At 42.2% G+C, this 22994-nt stretch overlaps 1 protein-coding gene across 4 annotated transcripts in view; it reads left to right on the forward strand.

The window, feature by feature from the left end:
* The first annotated feature begins 684 nt into the window (after positions 1-684).
* LOC113035964 (uncharacterized) overlaps positions 685-22994 on the forward strand; it is a 38259-nt gene continuing 15949 nt past the window's right edge. The window contains exon 1 of one of the 4 annotated variants that reach the window (XM_080288382.1): positions 685-967. The gene's annotated coding sequence lies outside the window, so the exon portion shown is untranslated. Of the gene's footprint in view, positions 968-1930; positions 2140-16411; positions 16565-22994 lie in introns of those variants that run through there. The other 3 variants (XM_080288385.1, XM_080288384.1, XM_080288383.1) reach the window with 3 other exon arrangements.

The raw sequence follows: 22994 nt of genomic DNA on the forward strand, positions 1-22994 counted from the left end.
AACTGCAGTTCTGCAGGTTTCCAGTTGTGCTGAAAGAAAAACTGCAGCCATAATGTACACACAGTGAAGATGCAGTGTGGACACAAAAGGAGGAAATCCAGAGAAGATCTGAGCTTTTTGTGCATATTTCAAATTTAGGAGGAAGGGGCCACCTCGCCCTGCACCCTTCTCTCTTTTTCTTCTTTTCTTGCATTGATGCTTTGCCCCCATTGTTCTCCGGCCTACACACACACACACACACACACACACACACACACACACACACACACACACACACACACACACACACACAAAGATGGAAAACAATGCGTGAAGCGTGAATGGAGCAGCCACCACAGGGAGAGTTGTAAGCTGCTGGCGCACAGAGGAGCGCCGCTGACTATCTCACTCCATCTGCTCCCTTTGTCTCTCACTCATCTCTCTCTCTTTTAATTCAAAGTTTGCACGCGCATCCCTCGCACGAGGGATGGAGAGAAAAATCATTTTCACATTTTCTCAGAAACATTTTTTTTTGGGCAGTCTAAGGAGGTGGAGTCGGGTGAAGTGATGGTGGTGAGGGTGGAGATGATGGGGCTCCTGGACAAGGGGCGCAGAAGGGGTGGTTGCTAGGGGCAACCAAATAACGTTGAGAGGTGAACGGTGCGTGTGTGTGTGTGTGTGTGTGTGTGTGTGTGTGTGTGTGTGTGTGTGTGTGTGTGAGAGAGAGAGAGAGAGAGAGAAGAACCTGCCAACGTCCCGCTGCTCAACCCCTCGCGCCAATTTCATCTCACACAATTGGCTGAGCGAGAGAGAGAGAGAGCGACGACGCAAGCAGACGCGCGAGCGAGCAACAGAGAGAGAGAGAGAGAGAGAGAGAGAGGATGGCTGGTAGGATTTAGCCCCGGCAGCGTCTTTTCCCGTCCAACACAACAAGCTTATTACCTTTCTGTCCACGCGCCTGGAAACGGATTTACGCACACGAAAGGAGGTTTGTTTGCCTCTTTTATTTCTGCATTTCTCCACTCTGACCATCACTCTGCCGAGTGGCACATCTCTGGCGTCTTATTCATGTTTTCCTGCTCACCTCTTAATGAGCGGAGGCTTTTATTTCGGCTGCAGTTGGAGGCTACAGGTCGCAGGAGTGTGTTTAATGGCGATTAGCCGGCGGGTAATTAGCCTTTAACGGTCATATTAACCTGGTAGTAGTAGTGGTGGAGGTGGTGGTGGTGGCGTGCGGGGCAGTGAGGGTGTGCTGATCTGGGGTCCTCGTGCGAGGGCTTGTTTTTGTCGGCGGTGACGGTTGCGGAGGGGGACAATGAGCGGGGGCTGTTGTTTGGCGACGTCGCGCGCGCTAGTGCCCAAAAAGCCTTTGATCCAATTGCGTCTGTTTGCAAAGAGACACGTTTATATATATTTATTTCCATAGATTTTTTTTTCTTTAATTGAGTTGGGGGGGGGTGGAACACAGGATGGTTGCCGTGTTTTTGTGACGTTATGGAGCCTCACAGGAGCTGTGTGTGATAGGTGATGATACTCGCGCGGGGCTTGCGGTTGATACTTTGATGTCACACGGAGCTGTTAATGTCTCTCCGTGCTTCCACGCGGCTCCAAGGGGCGTTTGTTGCTCTCCGGGACGGAAGGTTAGGTCGGTCCCTGTGGCTCTGACATGTGTATCTGTCATCACCTACTTGCGCGCGCGCGCGCGCCTGTGTGTGTTTCTGTTTTGAGCGCGTGCAGTCTGGAGAATATCCTACCACAAAAATAAAATCAGTGAATTAGAACAAATAATAATAATTTAAAAAACAACCCGTCGAGGCGCGTGAGGTTGTTTACGCGCCCGGGCAGCAGCGAGCGCAATAAACACAGAATCTCAGTCTGAATGCGCGCGCAGGAAGAAAAGAGACTGGAAAGGGGGCGGGGAGGGGAGAGGGCGCGTGAGGGTCTTTAAGCCATTTTCGATGAAGCGCGTGTTTAAAAAAAAAATGGTGCGCACATGGCGACAGACAGAATCACATCACAATCAGAGCCCAGCGTGCACGTGAGAAACGTAAACGAGGTCAGTGCGAGGAAAGCGGGAAAACTCGTGTATGTAGTGTCACTATCGGCTGTTTCCCGTCCTGTTGGCCCTGATGTGTCGAGGCTGGGGGTTAAAAGTGAGAAGTATGCCACTCTTTTCTTCTTCCAACAATAGACAACGACGTGCTTGTTGGGAATCTGGCGCTTCACTTGTTTTGCTCAGTGATGGATTCTCTGCGAGCCCCCCTCTCTCTGTTGTTGTTGATCGTAAAGCCATGAACCCCTCACTCATTTGCTGCTTATCTTGATTATGATTAAACTACCAGGTGGTGATTAATCGATCATTTAGCGGTTGTTTTGGGGGCCCATGTGCCGTCCATTGTTCCCTGTATAAAGCTTTTCATAAAGACACATTGAACTGTGTCGAGTTGGAGCTGAATGCGAATGTTTGCGCTGATATTTTTCTGTCCTTCCTGCATCGATGTGAAGTGTGTCTGCAGCAGGTGTAGTAAACACTGAAGTCTGCTGACCTTCTGCATCATCATGTTTTTATCGCTTTGTTCATATTTCTGCAGTGTTTCAGCTCTGATTTGGATTTTTTTACTACATAACTTACAGAATTATCCTTTAAAACTGCAACATGGTGGTAGGATTTTAAGCGTTTTCCCCTCCTTTGGTGTGTTTGGGAGGAAAGACGAAGGGGCACACGATTTAAAAACATGTCGCCATATTAGAAGCTTTTTTTGCCCCCCAAAATGGAGGGGGGAGGAGGCTCAGAGAGGAGCTCATTAGCAATGCAAATTAGTTTTTTTCCCCCTCTTCATCGGGGGCTCGGGCACCTGCTGTCTCGAGCATGCGCGCGGCTGGCTGGCTGGCTGGCTTCCTCCCCTCGTCGTCCTCCTCGGGCCTCGTGTGCGCGCCTCCCTCCCTCCTTCCCTCTGCCTCCTTCTCATTAGACTTATGTTCCATTTTCCACTGCGCGCACACGCTGCAGGAGCTTTGACGGATAAAGAATAAATAAATAAAATAAGAAGGAGGAGGAGAGCTCGTGCACTCCTCTCTCTCTCATGCAGCTTCTAGCAGAACATGGTGGAAATAAACGGAGGAAAAGAGGGGAAATAAAAATGTGGGAGGACGGTTAGGGTTCAAGTTAAACTAGAAAGGGAAGAAGGACACAGAGCTAGGAGAAAGGAAAAAAGGAAGGAAAAGTGAAGAATGAGAGGTCACCTTATTTTAACTCAAATTTCACATTCACACAGGATAAAATATAGATAGTTGTGGTCTAACGCACATGTAGGGTTGTTTTATCTGCTTGGAAAGTCTGACGTCATACATTTACAGGTCCAAACGCTCCTTCAGGTTCTAAAATCAAACCAACCCTGAGACAGCACTCCAAATCCTTTCAGCTCCCTCTGACTGAAAGATGCTAAAAAAGAAGAAATTAAAGCATACAGCTGTGCTACAACAGTATTTTTATGTGATATAACACTGTTGCCTATTGTTACACCCATTTTTATGTATTTTGGGGTGCCATCAGGTGGTCTGGTGCACTGCTCCTTGCTAAATGGCGCTAGGAGAGCCAAGCGTCTCCTCGTTCAGACGGCTCATGTCTGAAATGACTGATTTGTCACAGCAGCAGATTAAATTTAGAGTTTGGTGTTTAGACTCCGGGCTTGCTGTTTTTTAATGATGGATGTAAACATTGGTGCATGATGAGTAAACGTCTGCCTGGAGGCTACAGGTGGATGCTGGGGTGGTGGAGGGGTTGAAACAAGTCAGAGGAAACTTTCAGTGTGAGTGTTTTTGGAGTTGTGATCAAAGTGAAGTGTGTTGTGACACAGGGCAGTATTTTTTTATGTATTTTGTACTAAATTTAGCTTCCATAAGTTTATTAAGTACATTCAGTTTTAGTTTAGTTTTTAATAGATTATTAGAATATATATTGGTATTTATCAGGGAAAAAAATGTAGTAGTTACTTTAGTCTGAATATTAGTCATAAACTGAATTCTCACATAGTTTCTCCTGTTTCTGTTATATTTTTCTTTATATTTCTTATTTAATTTAAATGATACTTTTCTTATGACACATTGTTTAGTTTTATTTTGTTCACCTTTAGTTTAGTTTCAGTTAAATAGATTAATCTTCCTCACACAAATGCGTCAGTATATCCGTCCAACATCTATAGATTTATTGATTTTAGCGCCTGATATTTACCTGATGTTGCCTGGATTTTGTGGCTTTATAATATTTGCACATTACATAAAGAAAGAAGTAGAAGTGGAAAAACTAGAAAACCAAAATAAACATTAAAAATAATCAGAACTCAACAGTCAAAGTTAAAATATCAGCATCCAACCCAAACTCACAGTGTTTACATTTTACAAACAGGTTTAGTTTGCTTTTGCCGATGAGAGGAAACTGTTGTACATACCAGTATGAATAAATCTGCAGAATATTTGTATGTTTGCTGATATGGTTAAAGAATAAAACTGATGTCAGAATCTGACATTTATCACATAAATTTTTCATGAGATAAATGTTTAAAGATCTGAAAAAGCTAAAAGGCTGCAGTTTTTACATAACGATCAAAGGGAGGAAAAATGTCGCCATTAGCTTTGGTTGTTTTAAACATCGATGCTGGGGCAGAATTCATAGTAAACACTGATTCATTGACGCACAGAAGATGGAAATCTGGACTAGAGCCCCGTGTTTTGATCGGTATTGGCCTTGTCCACTGACATCGGCACAGAATAAAACGGCATTTACTGAAGTCAGAGCCGATGTCAGTTGCGTTACATCAGTTTTTCACCAAATTAATGGCATTTAGTAAATATTTATGATGAAGATTTCTCTGTTTGTCTGCAGGAAAGGGGGATAAATAATAATCACTAATAGAGAGAGAGAGATGTCAGCTATTGGTCCAGTTGTGATGTCACACCCAGTTCTGATTTTTCTTACAAAAATCTGTGTATAACATGTCGAACGTTTAGTTTGACCTTTGACCCTAGGCTGCTCATCGTTGCACAGTCAGTATAACGTTTAAAAACATATTTCAAGTTTTGACTCAGTACCAAGACGATATGGTCACCTTCAGCACACACGCAGTCCCAGCTTGTGTCAGAAAGAAGACTAATTAGCTGATAAGCAAAGGTTAATGGGCTGAATGATGAATGGGAGATAAATGAACGAACGCAGGAGACGAGAAGACGGGACGACGAAGATGAACGATAGACAAAAATGACAAATTATTGTTGGGGTTAAAATGGCGAAAGTAAGAAGAGAAATGGGCAGGAAGCAATGACGAGGAGCAAAAGGATGGATGATGGCTTATACGTGGAGGAACATGCATAAAGGAAAGGAGAGAGCGATGCAGAGGATGGCACGGCAAATTAAAGAGACAGAAAAAGAAGAAAAGGGTAAGAATGAGGAGAAGAAATGAGGTTAAGAAGGAGAAAGAAGGCACAAAAGGAAACAGGAAGATGTTAACAATGAAAGATGGAGCAGAAGGATATTAGGAGCCAAAGAGACAGTGAGGAAAGGAGTGAAGAAATAAGAGAAGGGTAATAAATGGAAGGAAGGGAGGAATGAGAAGTGGTGAAGGAGGTCTCATTTAGAGGAAGATTAAAGGAGACAAAATAGTTGAGGGTGATAATGATCAATCAGTGAGTGAAATATAAATGACAGAAGTTTTGTGGGAACCCAGGACGCTGTGTTCAGCATCACGTATCGCAGCTAACCGCGAACAATCAGCGAGGAAAATGGATCTATAGATGCCGAACGCGGCGAGCGCAGAGGAGGGGATTGTTTCCTCTGGTCACGCGTGGATCATGTGGTTGTTTTAAATTCAGTGAAATGCACAACATGTGCAAAGTCTTCGCTTTACTGTCATGCAAGACTACGATGGATCCACGAGTTTCTCCGTATACGCTCATCTTTACCATTAAAAGGTCACCTGTTTAGCATCGATGGGAAATCATTGGGATACGGCTAAACCCTGATTTCTGATTAGCTTAGTCATGCTCATTTTTTAAACTTCTCACCTTACAGCGTATTCTTTTTCAGTATGTTTGATTTATGTAATGCTCTGCATGTCTGCAGCGATGTATCTGCAGCATCGCTCTGGTAGGTCAGGAACAGAGTTTAGGATGTGAAGTGTCTGACCAGCGCTGCGTTTCTGGGTCGGATGCTGATTGATTGATATATTAGCTTATGCATTGCTCATTTTTTGGTATTAGCATTGTGATTGCGAGCTAGTTGGCACATCACATACTCCCCCTGAAAGTGTGACATGATGACAGCTTTCGTCAGACATCACCTGTGGCTTAGCAAAGGTGCCAGCTGACACAGTAGCGTTGGATGCAGGGAGACCTGCAAGGTGCACACTGGAAAGCTGTAGTAGTGGTGAGGAAGTTTTGGCTCTAAAAACTGCCTGGTCAGGTGGAGGAAACAGTACTGGGTTAGATTGTAATGTTGTAGGCTGCATATAAGAATTGGACATAAACATTAGAGGACCTGCATTAGCTTCATTTTTCAGTCAAAAAGGTTGCTGTTTGATTCAGATCTGTCCCTTTGATGAAAAATGATGAGTTTGGAATGACCGCCCTGTCACCTTAACTCCCCAGAACGAGAACGGGCTGGTTAGCAACTTAAGGTGAAGACGCAGCTCGACTCACTGTCGTCTGAGCTGCAGATTCCAGCGTGTGCTGCAGATAAGTTAAAGAGTTAAAAACACTGAAGTGAATGGACGTGGATGTGACAGCGCCATTTCTAAAGCACCCCAGTCATAAGGGTTTTATATTGGCACATACTGGATGACACAGACACTCAGGTGTCTGGATTTGGGCTATAAATAAACTGGATTTTCAAAGCTGAAGAATATATGAGTAAGGAAATATTTAACTTAATTTAACTAAAGTCCAAACACGATGTCTTTAAGGAATGCTCTGCTGCATTTTGTTCACATTCCTCTGAGAATTTAACATTTTAAGAAGAGTTAAAATCTTTTGAAGAGATAACATTAGAAAAGGTGCAGAATTAACCAGAAACTCTCAAACTTTCTTTTAATAATCACCCCCTTGTTTCTTTGAATATTTGTGGTTGTTGAGACTGTTCATCCAACAAAACAAGTGATTTGGGGAAGTTTTGAGATGTTCCAGAACAAACTGGGAATAACTAAAAACAACAGCAACCTGCACCTCCGCAGCAGGTTTTGGCTCGTCGAGGTGGCTGTTTGTGTGTTGATGCTGAATGGCTGATATGAAGAGATTATTTGACCAGAAAATAAAATGTGGCGGAAAAAAAGAAAACCTCTGCTGGAAAGACTTAAGAGATAACATCAAATCGGTATTAAGCTACGCAGACAGATAGCGCTGCCATGGATAAAATATTTAGCTGGATTTCCAAATCAGCCTTTCCCCCCCACATTACTCTGAGAGTGTGTGTGTGTGTGTCTCCCCCCAAATCCTACCCAGCATGCCTGCGGAAAACAGGGTCAGGCCGGAGAAAAAAGAGAACGAGAGCGAGCACATGATGGGCAGATAAAGGCTCGTCTGTGTCAGAGGGAGAAGAGAGCAAGGAGGAGGAGGAGGGCAGGACGATGAAGGGGCCTCTCTGTTGAAGGAGGGAGTTCAGGCTCTATAGAAATCTCCCATGGCGGACAGAAACAAGGCATTTAGTCTGTGAGTCGGCCTCTGGAACGCCATAATAGGCTCTTATAATGATGCCACTATGGACAGGGACGAGAAAACACAGAATGTCCCTTTAAACTGAGCTTTTGGTGAGAAATGCCTGTAGTGTGAAGGAGGTGGATGAGCTGTTGGAGGGCCTGCAGTAACATGGACTCTCTGTTAAAGTCGACTTATCCTACTTTTCCTTACTTCATGGGCAAAGTTTTGAATACTGAGGTCAGAGTATGTACACGTAATCCCTGAAACCGAAGGTCAGACTTCTCTCTGCTCCCAGTGCTCAGTGTTTTACTCTTAGATGTCACAGACAGCAGATTTCCTCAATATGGTCATTCACGCAGAGAAGCCACGCCCACCTGCAGTATAGACTTGCTTACGAGGGGCAGCCAATGAAAGGAAAATATGACAGATTTTTCTCCCAGGATTCAAAGTTTAAAAAAATATGTGAGTTATTAATTATGGGTGCCTAATGAATGGGTTTTAAGAATGCATGGTGAGTAAAAAGTGGATTGAAAGAAATTGATTAAAATCCCCAAAGAGGATACAGTCTGAGGAAAAACATAAATCTACCCAGATTAAATTTATCTGTAAGTGTATCAAAGATTAATTTCATGAGTTGTGCTGAAATAACACTGAGCAAAGAAAAGAAAATCTTCCACTGTGACTATTAAATCATTAAATAGACCGAATATGCTTTTCTCTGTGATTTTTGTGAGGCACAGCCAATCAGAAGACAATCGGCTTAAAGGAGGAGGAGCTAAAACAGCTTGTTTTAAATAGAATGAACTGAGTTCCCTCAGAACTGAGAAGGATTATTTTGAGTTGTGAATCATGCAAAGCTACTCTATTAGGACTTCCAAGCATTGTTTGGGGAATTTGGTTAATGCTCACACGTGAGTTCTCGTATATTCACTTAATGAGCAACTGGTCTCTTTGGAAGAGAACTTAATTGGAAGTTAATAAGTGTTAACTGGAAATGTTATAGGTTTGCAAAAATTACATATTAAGTTTGGATTCCTGTGTTGAACCTTGAATATAAATCATTCTGTCGTTAAAGAAGAGAAGCAGGGCTGATGGTTGGAGAAACTTGCCTATTGTTCAGATAATGTGGGAAGTAGTTTCACAGTTGGAATTACAGTGGATGTTTTTCATTGTCCACGATGCATCTGTGCTTCCAGTCGCCCACGCTTCCTTCACGCCAAGCTTCAAACAGAAGATGCTGTCGTTTTGGTCTTTTCTGCAGCTTCGAATTTGAACGTAAAATAAAAGGCTGACTTCTGAGAGAACGTCACATCTGTACAGCCTGGATTTCATTTTGACTTCTATAAAGAAAAACCTTTATTCTTCTCAGACTGTCAACAAATATCTGACCAGATAGAGGAAAATTCCTTCTTCCCAACTAGTGAATGATATGTTTTATTAGGACGAGCAGACAGCAGCTTCAGATCCAGGTATCCATTTAAATGAAGTCAGGAAATATACCGACTTATTATCAGTCACGTATTTCATATGTGAAATATCGTCAACACTTTTCACAGGATTCTACATTAAATGTGTGTTTGTAACATGGTGAAAAGCTGTTTTCCTATTTAATTCAATTCAGTTCGGTTTAATTTACACGGCACCAAATCACAACAACAGTCGCCTCAAGGCACTTTACATTGTGAGGTAGACCCTACAATAACACATACAGAGAAAAACCCAACAATCATATGACCCCCTATGAGCAAGCACTTCCAGGTGTGCCTCAAGATTTTATGACATATTCATTATAATGCATTTTAAAGATAATGATATATGTATAGAAAACATTGTTTAAATCACTTCTGTCAGAGGGAAGTTTGGTCTGTTGGTTCACTGGTGGATGGTGGGAATTATGGGAGGGTAACACACATGCTCTGAACCACAAATAAGGTGCAGATGATCCACTGCCTAAAGAATAGAAAGGAAGTAAGTCCACTAAAGTGGAATATTAATGCTTTGATTGGACATTTGAATGGGATATCAGTCCGATCCTGTCTTAAAAAGTTGGTTCAATTGACATTATTTGATTTCGTCACCTCGGATCAGCTCCACAACGTGTCTGTGAGGAGCAGTAAAGGAAGATAAACTCCGAGTCAGAGGAGGAAAGTCAATAACAGCAGTTTCCTAATGACTCTCAAAGTTGAAATCAAACTATCAAATTTGTTGAATAACATTAAAATATTTTTGTTCCTAGTCTCTGCTTGACAGTCGGGGTTACAGCTTTTTAATTTGACACCATTATTACAGAACCCAGCATGAGCAGATACCAGAAGCAAAGGTATCAGTATTGGACCTGGAAAAAAATTGGATTGGTGCATCCCTAACTTGGACACCAAACACCCTTTCTATTCATAGGAGGGCTGAATCTGAACCAGACACAGGAAGATTGTTAATTAGACTGTGTCAGAGTGTGAGGTGATGCAGGCAAAGAGGAAGGCATCAAATCTGAATTTTGCATATGTGAGTACTGGTGTGATATGGTCAGAAAAGGTTTCACCTTTGTTGTGTTTAAAATATTGACAAATGATTAACAGCAAAGACGGAAAACACCGGGTCCAAATTCCAAGAGGGTCCATGCAGAGTGTTTGAGTCGGCCTTTCAGCTCTCCTGTGAAGGACTTCATCAGCTTCTAAAGCTGAAGATGCCGTTCAGATGAAACTTTTGCAGAGGACATAAGTTTGTCCAGTTTGTCTTGAGTCAAGCATATTAGCCCATCGTGACCTGCATGGACCTACACACATATGTCTACAAGGAGAACCTCACACAGCTCTAACAGATCAATACAAACAATGAGCCGACAGCTCTGTTTCTTTTTTGTCTCCCAGATTGTGTGTTCATACTCTCCGGGTGTGGTGCAGATAAAATAAAACTCCTGATTTCAGCTTGTAAGAGAACCAGGAAGTAAAAACAGACCTTAAACTCTGACTTCACTGTGCATGGACAGTTTGGCCTCTGAGACTTCCTCCACTTGGCTAAATTAATGAATAACTTTCTCAAACAGAAACCGTCACTGTAGTTCTTCAGTTAAAATGTAAACCGTGCTGTTAATCAAGCTGCAAGTGAAACAGCAGAGTCCAAAGTTACAGCAGTGCCCCGGAGATATAAATTAATCTTAAATACTGTCCTTACTCCTTGCTTGGCATCAGCCCAAATTAGTCTGGATTAGGACTGCTGTCTCCATCCTTCTTAAGATGGTGTGACAGAGACTTCCCCCTTTTAGGTTTTACTGGCTGTCAGAAGATTTTAGTGAGTTCAGACTCTAATGTCTGTGCCGTCTCCAAAAACTGCATTTTTCTTTTAGTGGGTGCATAACAGTAAAGGTAATTATTCAGTTAGCTTTACTGGTATTCAGTTATTCAATTCCATATTTTTATTCATGGACTGTATCAGAGCAGCTTTGCATTATTCACTGTTCAAAATAATCCTTGTACTCGGTCTAAGTGCAACCACTCAATTCATCTTCTGTCTGACAGAAGTTGTTCTAGTCCCTCCCCCTTTTGGGATAACTTTTTTTCTGATGGGCGGTTCCATTCATATCTACATACCTGCCAGTCCAGACGATAGAGTGGTTGAGCTGATGTATCAGTATGTCCCGACAGCTAACATACAACAAAAAGTCATTATGTCCGCTTTTCTTCATCGAGTTCTTCGCCTTTCTCAACAGAACTCCATCTGGAACTGATTTAAACACAGAATGACTACAAGTTGCAGCTTTTTAACCTCTAGTGTCGAATCACTGCAAAACGTAAACGCAGCACGACACAGATTTCTGTGCCATGGGTCTGAGTCTGGACACTGGTGACATTAGTTTGACTCCACTGTGGCCTTTTCTGCTGCTACCAGGGTCACAGCTGCCACAGAGGACTTCACGTTCGTGTCCTCTGAAAGTTTCTGGCAAAGCGAAAATGATCCATCGAGGTTTTTAAAGATGGTGAAACACGATTAAACAAAAGGCATTTTAGTGTTGTCCGCTTTGAAGATGAGCCCCTTCTCACCAACTTTTAACCAACCTGCAGGCCCGAAAAAGCCAACACTGAAGTGCAGTTTCTCTAATGACCACTAGAGGCTGCCTCCAAATCTTCAAAATGCTACCCTTCAGCCTTCTAGTAGTTGCACCTGTGGTATCAATTGAAAGTCCTTGGTAACCTTAACACAGCTGAAGTGCTAAAGTTCAAAGTAATCCGTCACATTAAAGGCTTTAATGGACCTTCATGAACTGCTGTGAGAGTTTGTTGGAATGAACCTGCTGCACAAATGTTCAAGAAAGCTGAGCAAGGGTCACATGTCAGATGATTTTCGGATACATTTTGGATCAATTGTGTTTGTTAGACTTGATTTTGATTAAACCAGCAGAAACTGCTGGTTCTGCTGCAAATCCATTTAAACAAGTTTTTATGTCAACACTGAAGATGTGTGAGGGAAGTCCTTCACAGGCAAACCCGTGTGAAGACACTGTGTGTGGTCTCTGCTGCTCCTGCAGATGGATCTAACATGCTTAAAGCATGTGCCGTGTCATTTGAAACTTTATAGCTCAGCGAAATCGTCCTGTCTCTTGACCCTCTGCACTCTGTGGTCAGAGATGAAGGTTAGTGTCAGAGCCAGACACCTGCCTGGAGTTGAACTGTTTTACCTTCGGCAGACAGGGTGAAGGTGACGGTGGTCCCGCGGCCCCACCGTGCATCAGGGTAGCATTTTAGATCAGAGAGCTTGTTTCATGGTTTTAATTTTAACGGCAATAAGGTCTGCGCTCAGTGGCTGTAAGGCCGGTGGTGGGGTATAAGAATAAGTGTGTCCTTTCTACTTCAGGTTCACCGGAGGCTTTAAAAAAGATGGTGGTCTGGGTTAAAACAAACCCCGTGTCACAAACCAAATCGTCCATCTGTATACGTGTGGTTACACATGTGCAAAACAGCACTAGTGTAGCTTTTTAATAGCCAGTGTGCTTCATAGACGTTTCAGTTCAGTTTTATTTACATAGCACCAAATCACAGCAGCAGTCACCTCACGGTGCTTTACACTGTAAGGTAAAGAACCTGCGATAATGCAGAGAAAGCCCCAACAATAAAAAAGGGGCTTCCATTGAGCAAGGCGACAGCGGGACAGAAAAACTCCCTTTTAACGGGATACACCTCTGACTGAACCAGGCTCAGGGACTCATCTGCTGCGGGACAAAGGACACTAAACATATTCTCTCATATCTTCATTTTCTTTGGTAAAACGTTGGCTCTGCTGTGCAAAACTGGCCCTGCCTTCCTGGATTTGATTATTTCTCACTGAGAGGCGTTGCTATCAAATCCAACAACCTTGAGTTTCAGGGCAAACTGTTTAACATGTCAGCATTCGGGGGATATTTACCCTCTTTTGTGGGCTCTTTTAAACTGAAGGATGAATCAGGAGGACAGCGGTGTCTTGTCTTTCTCTGCTCTTGTAGTGGTTGAATGGGTTGCTGTGTTGTTATTGCATTTCTGCAGATGTCACGGCCCTGTGGAGACTTAACACTGTACGTGTGATCTGTTTTTAATCCACAGTAGTAATGTGTTTTCCCCCCTCTCTCTCTTTATCTGCCTTGTAGCTACTCTCCTTTTTGCAGCTCTTTGGCAGATTGAGCTGAATTGAAGGGTTTTTGATTCAGCATTGTGCCCTCATTACCATGCAGACCTATATTTTCAAAATACAATTCCCTAATTATCCGTGCTGTCGTAGTTCTGCATCAGGAGCAGGAGGGGTGCTCTGAAAAGGCTTTCATGTGCAGCGCAGTGAGGGTCCCGTTATTCTCAACTCCTTCATCAAAAAAGAAAGAAAGATTTGTGTGTGCTGGTTCAGATGAGAGCGTTTGTTCCTGGTTATTCAGGGAAAGAAAGGGCAGGAAGTCTTGCATTTTTGGGAGGATTGTTGAAGAACTGCAGCTGTTTGGTTTTTTTTAAAGGACCACCTATGAAAGTACAAATGAACAAGGGCCCAGCCAGTGGTGCATTACATGGATGGATGGCACTAAAAATTGATATTTAGGTTCAAACGGTTAACTCATTGGCCAAGCTTCTTCTTCTGTAAATGCAACACCCTGAGAACTTTCTCATTTTCCTGACACAGGTGGATGCAAGGCTAGAAGATGAGCAGCCAACTGTCCTGCATGGTGGTGTGACCCTTTAAAGTTTACCCAGAATGCATTTTTTGAGGTGAAAACAGATTGAATTGGGTGACAATGCTTGTTTCTATTCCTTTGCAGACATTAGGGGCCAGATTTACTAAACGGGGCAAAGTATCACAAAAAGCCCAAATAGTTGTGATTTTATGGGGGATTTAAAGAAATTGTGCCGTTGTCTAAATAAGTATTTAAATCAGTCTGCACACTGGATTTAAATATTCTTCCCCTGATATTTCGCAGCTTGAGAAAGGAAGTCCCAGAAACACACATCCAATAGGGTCAGCTGCAGAAAGCTCTGAATTCTCAGCTCTTACAGTCTTGTAGCTGCGCTGTCTTTGTAAATACAAACTTCTGCTTTTTGTCCTGGCACAGTACGCTAGGAAATCCTAAACATTGTTCTTGTTTAACTGCGTTGTATAGCACTAAATTTTGAAAGACCAAAACCAACAGTGTGCTCCTCTGGTATTCACAGGAGAAAGCCCTGCAGGTTTTCCTGTTGCTTTTCATTCTTGCTGTTGAATTTACAGACAGGACGTCACCACACATATCCTTACAGTCAAATATTCAAAAACAAAGGGGAGATAAAGACATAAATGGAGGCAACTCTCAGACAGCAGCAGAGAGACTGTGTGGTCCCATGGGCTGAATCCAGTTTAAATTGGCTGCTTTCCTCGCTCAGGATTAGACCTGGGCTTAATACCTTTACACTAAAAGGCCTTTCCGTTCTCTCCGAGGGCAATCTGCTGCAGGAACACACCCGGCTTTTAATCCACAACAACAACAACAAGTGCGTGGCTGAAGCTGGCGGAGGCGGATCGCACCACGACGAGCTCAAAGTCTAGTTTAAAAAATAACAGAAATCTGGGAAATTATTAGACAGAGTAAATCGGTTCTTATGCAAACGAGGAAGGGGTTTCTGTTTCTGGCAGCCATCTTTGTTTTGGTCAAGGAAGGTGCAGCTTATGGGGAGCTTTCAAGTTCTTTAACAACAACCGGACACGGGAGACTGGTGCCAATTAGATAAGTTCATTGACACAGATTGAATCAAGAACTGGTCTAAAAGCAGATTATTTCTTCTTCTATGGTTCTTTAATGTAAAGGTGCTGTTTTCCTCGCTGGTAACCGGAGTATCTTTGGATTTTGGTTGGATAAAATGGAGAATCTGAAGACTCCAGTTTGTTTTTATTTGACTTTATGATTGTGTCATGCAAAAACACCACCATGTCCAACTGTAAACCCCCCAAGACACAATCAAGAAGAAACTGCAGCCATGCTATGAATATTACAGAGTACTCACACAACCTGCATGTTTGTAAATCTGATGATTTTATGGGTAAGAGGAAGGATTCCTGTTACAGACCATTATCTTATTAACAGCTTGCCGTAACGTCATGTTCATGGCTGAAGTTTTACTTGATCCAAGTACGTTTGTTATGTTGTTAAAAAATATTTCAACAAGTTCTCTTAAAACAAGTCAATAACTTTATCCTAATTATGTTTCATTTAAAATTATTAACACACTGTAGCAGAGCAGTAATGTTGCTGCGATTCACGCTCAGCTCCCAGGCGACCTGTGAATCCTCCAAAAAAATAAAGACTTGCTGTTTTTAAATGTTCATATTCATACAGTCGTGGGCAGCAGCCTGCAGTTAATTGCATTAGTGACTAGTGACGTGAACTAGCCTTCGAAACATTTCAGAATCGGTACGAAGCAAGCGAGCTCTGCTGAGCTTAAGTCCGAGTACCGGAGGAAGCAGTGCAGTAAAGCTGCAGCAGTGCAAACTGAAATATGACTGAATTTTTATGTTTTCATTTGATAACTCAGAAAATGCATATTTACACTTTTCTGTTTGGTCCTAATTGGCTGTTAAGCCTGTTTGAACATGGGTTGGAAAATGTGTTTGTCTCTTTCTTGTCCGTTTATCGCAGAGAATATTGAAGCTGCATTTCACGTTGAGCTTGATCTTCTCCATCTTCAGGCTGTCGTCCGAATCGCAGCAACTGAGCTGGTTTTTTGCTGTCATAATTTTAGTGGTTATGATGTCTGTGAAGCGGGCAGCACTCAGTTATTTTGCAGGTGAGCAAAATGATGTGACGTCCTGCTGTTATGTGAGCGTGCTCAGAGCCTGAGGCCCGGGTTAGCAAAGGAAGCCGATGCTCATGTTTGGGGTGCCGTCATCTCTGACTGGGTTTTAGATTTCAGCAGCAAACCAGTGTTTGAAATTATTACTGAATATATTACCAAAATTATTCAGACTAATTATCATAAACAAATAGTTTCAAATGTATTAAATTAACCAGTAATGCTAATCCAACCAAAGCACCTTCAGACAGCAGAGGCAGGGTTCACTTTCTGTTCAGACTCACAGGAAACACCTCTGAGGAGCCTCCTTACCTGTCCTTAAACCCTCCCACTGTGAAATCAGCTCCTGGCTTTACAATCAATCAAAATGTGCTGCTTTGCGTTTTGCTTTGATCTGATTGGCTCACAGTCTCACAGTATGGTGGCCAGCAGGGACAAACTTTACAACCAGCAAGGAACAAAGAAGTAATTAGTCTCAATCAAGTAATCAAGGCGATCAGAGCAGCTGATTGAATTTAAATTCTTCTGTCATGTGTTGCGACGCTGTGTGGGATTTTTGGGCTCTGATTAATCCACCAAATGCTCTGATGTTACCTGCCGCCACACGAAACGAGGCAAAATGAACTCCTGAGGTAAAGTCCATGTTTTTGTTCAAATAATCCATTTGAGATTTTGGTTTCAGTTTCCCTGGTTCTGTTGAAATATGGCTCAAGTGTTTGGGTGCAACAGTAAGCTGCGTATTTGTGAAGTGTGATACGTTTGCTACTCTGAAGCCAGAAATGAAATGACCACATGTGTGCCGGAGCCGGTTTTATACACACTGAAGACGGCCGCTGGTTTAAGCCCAGGTAGCTTCGCTCTGTGGTAGCTTTCAGTCGTTGTGGACTACTTCTATATTTTCTCTCTTGTTTAACAAGTGGACAAAACAACACTTTTATTCTGTTTAATATAATAACAATGAAAAACAGTTTTCAGTTCTTTATCTGTGGTGAAAACACAGAACAGTTTCTTTCTTCCACGTGATCCCAGCATCTTCCTCCGTCACACCAACCCTCAGCACGTCCTTCATCACTACATCCATCAGTCTTCTCTGAGGTCTTCCTCTTCCCTCCTGGCTAGCTGGAGTCCAGTATATCCTCTCTCCCTCCTCCGCACATATCCAAGCCATCTCAGCCTCTCCGACTTTGAGCCGTCCCTGTGATGGACTCATTTCTGATCCCGTCCATCGTGGTCATTCCTAATAAAAATCTGGACATCTTCAGCGCTGCCTCCTGTCTTTCTGTCAGCGCCGCCATCTCCAAACCTTCCCTTTCCTTTTCTCGCTGCCAGTCACAAATCACCCGCTCCACCCTGCCTGCATGCTCTTCTTATTTGAATTTAAAAATTCAGTTTTCCATTATTTAATATTTTATCTACAATGAAAACAGAGGAAACTGTCTGGTGTTTGATGGATGCGTGGTTAAAAACGTACACCTTTTTATTTAATGGAATACTAATACCATTAAATCCCACCTTATCCTTGGGTTTTTAATGGTATGCGTGGAGTGAAAATACAAACCTATACACGCCTGTGATGATACGAGGTTTTTGCATGAGGGACAAATCCACAGCCTTTAATTTTGACTTTACATGTTCCCTCTGTAATCTGTCATCCTCAGGCTGTTGATTCAGCAGGCGCCGGAATCTGTTGTCAAATGAGGTTGAATTGGTTTTGTCTGTACAGCGTTCAGCATATTAAAGACAGAGTTTTCTGTTATGTTATCAAGGTTAGTTCCTGATTTTTGCCACTTTCAATGCATCACGCTGTGTAAAGGCTGCTGTCCTGGGAAACCTGATCATCTCTCTGTTGTCGTCGTCCAGCTGTTTGTCTGAAGGCAGTTAAATTGTGAATGCTTTTGCCTTCGTCTCAGCTGCTCGGCCTCCGTCTCAAAGGTCACAGGTTCAATTCCCTCGGCAGCTACTGTGTCCTGGAGGAAGATTTTGGCTCGTTATCGCTGTACTTCTGTCAGCTCTGTAAAGTGGACCTTTTCCTGCAGGCCTGGTTTCATTTAATGGTTTTTATTACAAAGCGCTGCAGACTGCTGGAGTTCAGGGCTCGATATTTCATGAGTGTAACCTCACATCACCTGGAATGTCACCTTCACCGGTACTTTCACACAGTGAAGCTTATCGCTGTTGCATGACTTAACCTGTGAATGTCTGTTTGCTTTGTTATCTGTTATACTGTTACACATCTGGCTCCTCACAAAGTTTCAAGAAATCAAACCGTTTTTTCCCCTGTCCCTGCAACCTGATAACTTAGACAGTGGATTTTACTAATATGGTCATCTGAGACCCAGAAGCCCCGCCCACCTGTTTTCAGACTGGACAGCCAATCGGAAGAAAGCTAGCTTTCACTAAGGGCATGTTTTATAAGAAGCCTCTGCTTTTTTTTTTTTTTTTTATCAGAAAGTTTATTTTTCTACCCCAACACATCCACTGGACAGTAACGAGTCTGCACCACGTGATTCTGAAATGTTTTCCAATGAAGTCACTCTGCTGGCGTCAAACTGAGTAAGCAGAGGTTTTTACTTCTAAGTGTGTGCTAACGTCGCGCTGTCAGACTGGGCTTTTGTCACTTTGGACTGAATAGTGTGGTGTTTGTGAGCAGCAGGAATTGTGGCCTTCAGCTGTTGGAGATGTTTGTGTGTTGGACATTTTGCTTCACATGCAGCTTAAACCAAATTAGAGTAATTTAATTAGCTGTAAAACCAGAAATAAAATGAGGTCGGGGTAAAATCTACTCAATTACTAACGGAATTATGTAAATTAGCAGTGTGACGGGTAAAATGGTGGCACATCTTATTTTTGCTGTTGTTGTGCTTCCCTTTAACAACAACTAACCTCCACAAAAGCTTCCAGGTAAAGCGGCGACTGCTGAGTCAGTTATTGGACAGGAACCTGTGTTTCCATGTCATCTGTGACTTACTAAATAGATTACCCACAAATCCTCTCTGATCAGGCGTTGAGCTGTGGACCATCTTTGTCACCGATAACTAAACAATAACCAGACAAATAAGAGCGCGAGCGACGAGCACCTGTATAAATATATTTAAAAATCAAAGTTAGGTTGTAAAGTCTTCAATGATCAGCATGTTATTTGTTGAGATTATACTTTAGAGATTTCCAACATAATGTCCCAGGGACAGAAAATGAATGAATAAAACATTACTTTATGTTAGGGCTGCAGCCTTCAACTATTACAGTAAGTCAGTATTATTTATTCTATCAATGAATGAGAAAGCAATAATAACTATTAAAAAGAGAAACACAAGCCTTTTAACATCAATTAAATAGTTTAACTGCACATAATAGATGTTAAAAGCAACTAAACCTTTTGTTGTTACTTAATATTTTTGAAAGGGAACATTTTCATAAATGCAAAAATAATGACAAATGCAGTAAAATGAAATGGCCATTACTTTGTCTTCTTGGAGAGCTTTCTTACTAATGCAGGAAACCATGATGTAGCTCGTGTGTGTGTGTGTGTGTGTGTGTGTGTGTGTGTGTCATGAATATTTTATATTAATCTAAAAATTGCAAATAATGTTACTAAAGCCTTGAAATGAATCCAGTGCCCCCCGTGCCCCCCTTTAGATGCTCCCCTGATTATTGGAGGTATGACAGCGATGGAAAGTGGGACGGCTGCTGATTTAAACACGTAACAGTTCATCTACATACATGCACTTATATTCTACTGTAGGTTTACTGTAGAGTTTTCACTGTGTAAAACAAACAGTAACGTGTACACAGACTCAGCCTCGACATTAAACTAGTTACAAGGTGACAACTGAGTCGTTTGCATCAAGTTTTTAAAAAAAATTTTTTAAAATAGCTGAGTAATTCAAGTCACACGACGAGTCATTGGAGCCTTTTTTATATACTCAGCTTTATGTATAACATTACAACATACTGTAGATTTATGTCGCCTGTTTAATCTGTGACACAGCTTTATAATAAATGTGAAGGCTACACCGCGCCCTCTTTAGAGTCCCTGCTGCATGCTGCTGTCTTCTAGAAAAAGAGAGGAAGGACATCTGTATTCTTACGTTTACAAAAAATAAGATCAACTTAAACTAAACCAGCAGTTTATCTGAATAAGCAGAAGTTTAGTTTCACGTTTTACTTCAGGTTTGCCGTCTCTATAAAAGAAAGCAGTGCTGAATGTGAAGCGGCTCCACCAGAAGCTTCATCTGCACTGCTGCTGTGTTTTCAACCTTTCTGTTGAGCAAAACAAAGACTGCTTGAATCTTAGGATACGTCCTGGTCACACATGTGCCCCTCAATACATGTAACGGTCCATCTGGTTCAAATGTGAGCGACATGCTGTACGGCCCTGAATCATCAGCATCGGCTTCCTGCTGTGTTTTCTGCTTCACTAAGAACAGTCTCTTTATTTCATTAACCTCAGGCATTTCCTTTAATGTGACAGCAGGAAAAATCTACTTGTTAACAATGAAACTCTACTTAAACTTAACGTTGAATTTTAATTTTATATAGTGCCAAATTAGGACAACAGTCACCTTATATTGTAGTGAAAGGTACAGACTAGGTTATGCTGACAAATCAAATCATAATCAGCAATCAAACGACTAAACATTTGGCGACAGTGGGAAGGAAAAAACTCCCTTTTAACAGGAAGCAACCTTTGGCAGAACCAGGTACAGTGGGCGGAGCCATCTCCTGCAACAGGGTGGGTGTGGACTGAGATTGCTATGCCTACTTAGGCGTTGCAGGTTGGAAAATGTCTTGAAAGTAAAAGCTGGTTTAGTCTTTGTGGGCAGTATTTGTGTTGTTGATCATGTTCATACAGATCAGAACAGAATCGGAGTGAATAGCAGCTGCAGTGAACCATACTTTTGTCGTTACTGGAAGTAAAAGTATCCACGAGCGCTTCAGTTCCTCAGAAGGTTTAAATGTGGAGCTTAACAGTGAGTGTGAAACCTGCGAAGGGTTAGGTGAGGAAGCTGAGTGCTGTATTTGTGTGTGGATGCAGCACTGAGTGTTTTTATGTGTCCATGTTGGTATCAGGAAGGTGTGAAGAGGAGGGCTATTATCGCAGTGTGAAGTGGAAAACTGTGATTGGCCATTCTGACGCTTCCCCATTGACCCCCATTATAGCTGCATTAACGGGCGTCCTGCAGGATTAGATTGCCATCACAGAGAGTGAAAACACATGCAGCTGGAAATGCACCCGAGAGACGCCGAAGGCCCTCGCATGATGACAAAGTTATCTGCGCCAGCGACGGTTTACCTCCAGAACTTTCAAACTTTCTAATATGAACAGAGTAAATCTCTGCAGACAGGTGAGAAGGGAGACGATGGTGTTCACTGTAGGGCTGCCACAAACGATTATTTTGATAGTCGACTAGTCACCGATTATTTTTGCGATTAGTCGACTAATCAGATCATCATCCATTGGACATAAAACTACAGCTTATTGCACCAGCAGCATCTGCTCTTATATAACTATCATTAGCTTACAGCTTTAAGTCTTTAAGGTCTGTGCTAACTAAAAATAAAGACAAGATGATGGTTTATTAAACTTCACCGAAACAATCTGCAAATTTCATTAAAATTTAATAAACTCCTTGCTATCTAAAATATAACAGGACACTGGAGTAAATTCTCGAGCATCTCACACTTCTGATGATCAGCTGTCTGCTTGATGTTTATTCAGCTGTGTAAAAACTATAACTTTAATCTCAGCCAAACAGATTTACTCAGGAACAAATAAAACACTGAAAAAAGCCAAACAATAAAATTTTTAAGTTATCTAAGTGACTCATATATCATGTTTAACCTGAGTAGCGAAAGACGGCGGTGGGTTTGAAAACGATTAGTCGGGAGTCCGGTGTTCTCACGGCGCTAGTGACCTAGCCCCCGGCTAGCTATCGAGCTAGTGGGTAACAGACGTCTCCGAAAACGTCGGAGCGCTTTTGAAAATATGTGGTGTCCTGATAAACTGAGCCGATATTTGAGGTTTACACAGCTACATTCTCACCTGAAAATATGTTAAACGTTTATTTTGTGACCCAGAAAGAATAATAAGAGTAATATTAAAACTAACTAGCTTCCGCCATTGTTGGAAACTGAGTTGGGCTGCGCTATGAATTCTGGGACACCGCTGCTGCTTCTTCTTCTTCTTCGGGGTTTAACGGCAGCTGGCATCCTTGTACATGCAGTGCTGCCATCTTCTGTTTCAGTCCGTTATTACACTCTTAAATCCTGCTACTTATTCCTGCGTCTTTTGTGATCTTACAAAGCTTCAAACGACGCGTCGACTATTAAATCAGTCGTCGACGATTTTGATAGTCGATGTAATCGTGACTAGTCGACAAATCGTGGCAGCCCTAATTCACTGGTACATAAATATTAGATTTCTGCTTCAGTTGGCGTAGATGATGGATTAAATGTTCCCTTTCTGTCAGGTAATCTACAAAATGTACATACTGAACATTGACAGAGCCACTGATTAGTAAAGTCCAACCTCTGACTCCTTAACTGAGCATTTTCACAGCCGCCATGTTTGTTTTGTGGTAATCTAAACCAAAATGTGTAAAATGAGGATCATGTTGTTTTAAATAAGACTTGAAACCATAAACCAGGCTTTACATAAACCTTTGGATTATTCATTGATTGGTTAGCGTGAGCGTCTTACTGCTTTCAGTTCGAGTCACATGGTTTTCTCCTTTCCTGCTCTCAGTCTCACTGCGAGCACACCTCCGTGCACAAAGAGTGGAGCAGATTTTAATCACAGTGCAAGAAAAGCTGTTAGCATGTTAGTGTGAAATGCTTTCTAACTGCTGATACTTTGCTGTTAGCTTCCGTCATGCACTGTTAGCTCTCCTCTCACCTACAGCATAATCATATAAAGCTACAGAGGCAAAATTGATTCCACTTTTGTGTGGACACGTGTTTAAATGTTGCGTCCGGCTATCTTACCTTAACTGTGCATCGAGTTGGCTCTGAAATAATAAAGATGTTTGTTGCAAGTTGCCAAAGACTGATGGAAAACAAATC

Source organism: Astatotilapia calliptera, chromosome 14 (genome assembly GCF_964374335.1).
Source record: "Astatotilapia calliptera chromosome 14, fAstCal68.1, whole genome shotgun sequence".
Taxonomy (NCBI): Eukaryota; Metazoa; Chordata; class Actinopteri; order Cichliformes; family Cichlidae; genus Astatotilapia; species Astatotilapia calliptera.